We start from the raw sequence: 4256 nt of genomic DNA on the forward strand, positions 1-4256 counted from the left end.
ACCTCGGGATCTGAGCCCCAGGCGAAATCACTCAAAGACTATAGTATCAGACCGGCCTGGATTTGAACCCTGGTCCAGGATACCTGTATGCCAGTGACCATGCCACTCAGCCACGATTTGGCTTATTTTAAATATGAAAAACACGTTTAAATGTGCAAAAATTTATCATATATATATATATATATATATAAATATATATATATATATATATATATATACAGTGTATATATATTTTTTTTTATTTATTTATTCATTAATTTATTTTATTTACTTATTTATCTATTTCCTGTCATGCTCTGGGATGAAAGGAAATTGTCATACGCTGGCGAGAGGGTCTACCCCGAGAGGTACACTCGGAAACCAAACTCTCCCACAAATTGCCGAACCAGTAACTTGTAGTTAGGCAAGGGGGGAGGGGATGGGAAGGGTTGAATCTCTTTGTGCGTGTGTTTATACCAATCTAAATATTAAGAGGTCATTTTTGACGGGTCGCATACATTTGTAAGATTTATTCATTGCGATAAATGGCAGTAGAACTACTCGTTTACCTTGTCACATTTCAAGGTTAAACTTCTCACTGCATGAATTTCTGGATATTGTGCAAAAACACATGAACAAATAAAAATTTGCAAGACAATAATCTACAACATTATATTTACTAATCGGCGTCAATGACCTTAGATGTCAAGATGCCAGAAAACTTGGAATCAATCAATCAATTTTTGGTAAATGTTAGTATTCTAATTAACTTTTTTTTTCTTTCTTAAATTGCACGAAACAATTTATCGTGGTTGAGAGGAAACGTCAATATACCAATTTTGGTTACAAAATGGCTAGTAAAAAGTGCCTTTGAGGCAGGGGCATTATTTATAACTAGGCTAGGAATCCTAATTTTGAAGCATATTCGGTTTTAGATTATATTTAGTCAAACTAATTTTAATTTCGGGAGCATCATAACTGTTTATACCCAAGCTTATTTTTTTATAGTGAAATGAGAATCATCATCGTGAAAAATAACTCCTATTCGGATAATTCACCTTATATGTAAAAAGAAATAGATTTTTTTTTAGAATATGTATCAGTGAATTTCAGATGAAAATTATTGTCGTTTTTCGTGTAAAATTCACAATACATTATAGAAATTTGTTGCTTTCAATTTCTGTTCAAGTAGCCAATAAATTCCCATTCTAAGAATATCGTAAACTAGCGAATCTCTCTCTCTCTCTCTCTCTCTCTCTCTCTCTCTCTCCAGTCCAGAGGTAACGGATACAAACTGGAACTGAAAAGGTACAACACCACTCAATGTGGCAATTTCTTTGCATACAGAATAGTAAATACTTGGATTAGACTTCCAGCGGATGTAGTAAACAGTAACACGGTAAACGAGTTCAAGAATAAGATAGACAAGATCATAAGAACTCTTTAAATGCATAAACTAAATCGCTCTACCAAAGAGCAAATGGGGTCTCCGTGGATGGACTAAAAAGTCTTTGAGACATCCAAAATCCTCGTCACTCACACTCTCTCTCTCTCTCTCTCTCTCTCTCTCTCGAATTGGATGATAATATTTTATACAGAACTACATTATGATAGAGAAAATTTTCTCTCTCTCTCTCTCTCTCTCTCTCTCTCTCGAATTGGATATTTTATACAGAACTACATTATGATAGAGAAAATTCTCTCTCTCTCTCTCTCTCTCTCTCTCTCTCTCAACGTGGCAATTTCTTTACATACAAAATAGGAAACCCTTGGAATAGACTTCTTCTATTCTGAAGAAGTGTTTTAATTCTTTCATTCTACCTTGTTTTGAGTATTGTTCTCCTGTCTGGTCTTCAGCTGCTGATTCTCATCTTAATTTGTTGGACAGAAACTTACGGTCTATTAAATTTCTTATTCCTGAGCTAGATATTAATCTCTGGCATCGTCGTTCAATTAGTTCATTATGCATGTTGCATAAGATTTTTCATAACTCTGACCATCCTTTACATTCAGATCTCCCTGGACAATTCTATCCTGTTCGTAACACTAGGCAGGCAGTTAATTCTAATAGCCAGGCCTTCTCCATCATGAGGCTCAATACTACGCAGTACTCTAGAAGTTTTATTCCAGCTGTTACCAAGTTGTGGAATGATCTTCCTAATCGGGTGGTTGAATCAGTAGAACTTCAAAAGTTCAAAGTTGGAGCAAATGCTTTTTTGTTGACCAGGCGGACATGAGTCTTTTATAGTTTATTTATGACATATTTGTTTTTGATGCTGTTAATAGTTTATATATGACATGTCTGTTTTGACGTTGTTACTTATTTTAGAATGATTTATTGTTAATTTGTTCTCTTCATTTATTTATTTCCTTTTTTCCTTTCCTCACTGGGCTATTTTTCCCTGTTCGAGCCCCTGGGCTTATAGCATCTTGCTTTTCCAACTAGGGTTGTAGCTTGGATAGTAATAATGATAATAATGATAAAGTAGTACACAGTAACACAGCACAAGAGTTCAAGAATAAGTAAGACAAGATCATAAATACTCTCTCTCTCTCTCTCTCTCTCTCTCTCTCTCTCTCTCCTTGCCCGAATCAGGCCCAGCCCCCACCCATCCCATCCCATGCTCAACAATATTGCGAATCTGTACGTATGACCAAAGCAATAGGCGACACTCCACTTGAGCAGAAACTCAATAGTGATAGTGGCCAGTCTCTAACGATATAGGAGGACCCGGTTCCTGTTCCTGTTCCTGTTCCTGTTCCGGCCACCTCTGATATATATAACTTGATTTGGTGTTCACAGTCTGGGAAGTGGAACTTGGCACAATCATTTCGGGGGACGTGGAATCAGAGCACGGTGGAGGTTTGATTTACTCTCTCTCTCTCTCTCTCTCTCTCTCTCTCTCGTAGTTCACAAACTGAATGAACATAGTTTGATTTCTCTCTCTCTCTCTCTCTCTCTCTCTCTCTCTCACACACACAAACTGAATGAACATAGTTTGATTCCCAAACTGCGTGTTTTAGACATGCAACTACATTACGATAGAGATAATTGTGTCCTCTCTCTCTCTCTCTCTCTCTCTCTCTCTCTCACACACACAAACTGAATGAACATAGTTTGATTCCCAAACTGCGTGTTTTAGACATGCAACTACATTACGATAGAGATAATTGTGTCCTCTCTCTCTCTCTCTCTCTCTCTCTCTCTCTCTCTCGAATTGGATGATAATATTTTATACAGAACTACATTACGACAGAGAAGAGAAATTTTCTCTCTCTCTCTCTCTCTCTCTCTCTCTCTCTCTCGAGAATTGGATGATAATATTTTATACAGAGCTACATTATGACAGAGAAAATTCTCTCTCTCTCTCTCTCTCTCTCTCTCTCTCGTAGCTCACAAACTGAATGAACATAGTTTGATTCCCCCCCCCCCTCTCTCTCTCTCTCTCTCTCTCTCTCTCTCTCTCTCCTTGCCCGAATCAGGCCCAGCCCCCACCCATCCCATCCCATCCTCAACAATATTGCGAATCTGTCCGTATGACCAAAGCAATAGGCGACACTCGACTTGAGCGTTGTAATTCTCCGGCAGAAACTCAATAGTGATAGTGGCCAGTCTCTAACGATATAGGAGGACCCGGTTCCTGTTCCTGTTCCTGTTCCGGCCACCTCTGATATATAACTTGATTTGGTGTTCACAGTCTGGGAAGTGGAACTTGGCACAATCATTTCGGGGGACGTGGAATCAGAGCACGGTGGAGATTTGATTTACTCTCTCTCTCTCTCTCTCTCTCTCTCTCTCTCAGCTCACAAAATGAATAAACATAGTTTGATTCCTTCTCTCTCTCTCTCTCTCTCTCTCTCTCTCTCATGTAGCTCACAAACTGAATGAACACTTTGATTCCCCCCTCTCTCTCTCTCTCTCTCTCTCTCTCTCTCAAACTGAATGAACATAGTTTGATTTCTCTCTCTCTCTCTCCCTCTCTCTCTCTCTCTCTCTCTCTCTCTCTCACAAGCTTAATGAACAGTTTGATTCCCAAACTTGTATGTTATAGATATGAAAATGCATTACGATAAAGAAAATTCTCTCTCTCTCTCTCTCTCTCTCTCTCTCTCTCTCTCAAGCCAAATGAATATAATTTGATTCCCAAGTGGATGTTTTAGGCATGAAACTACATTACGATAGAGAACATTATTTACTCCTCTCTCTCTCTCTCTCTCTCTCTCCTCTCTCTCTCTCTCTCTCTCTCTTTTTCTCTCTCTCGCTGAATGAACAACGT

The sequence above is a fragment of the Palaemon carinicauda genome, chromosome 23 (genome assembly GCF_036898095.1).
Source record: "Palaemon carinicauda isolate YSFRI2023 chromosome 23, ASM3689809v2, whole genome shotgun sequence".
In the NCBI taxonomy this organism is placed as follows: domain Eukaryota; kingdom Metazoa; phylum Arthropoda; class Malacostraca; order Decapoda; family Palaemonidae; genus Palaemon; species Palaemon carinicauda.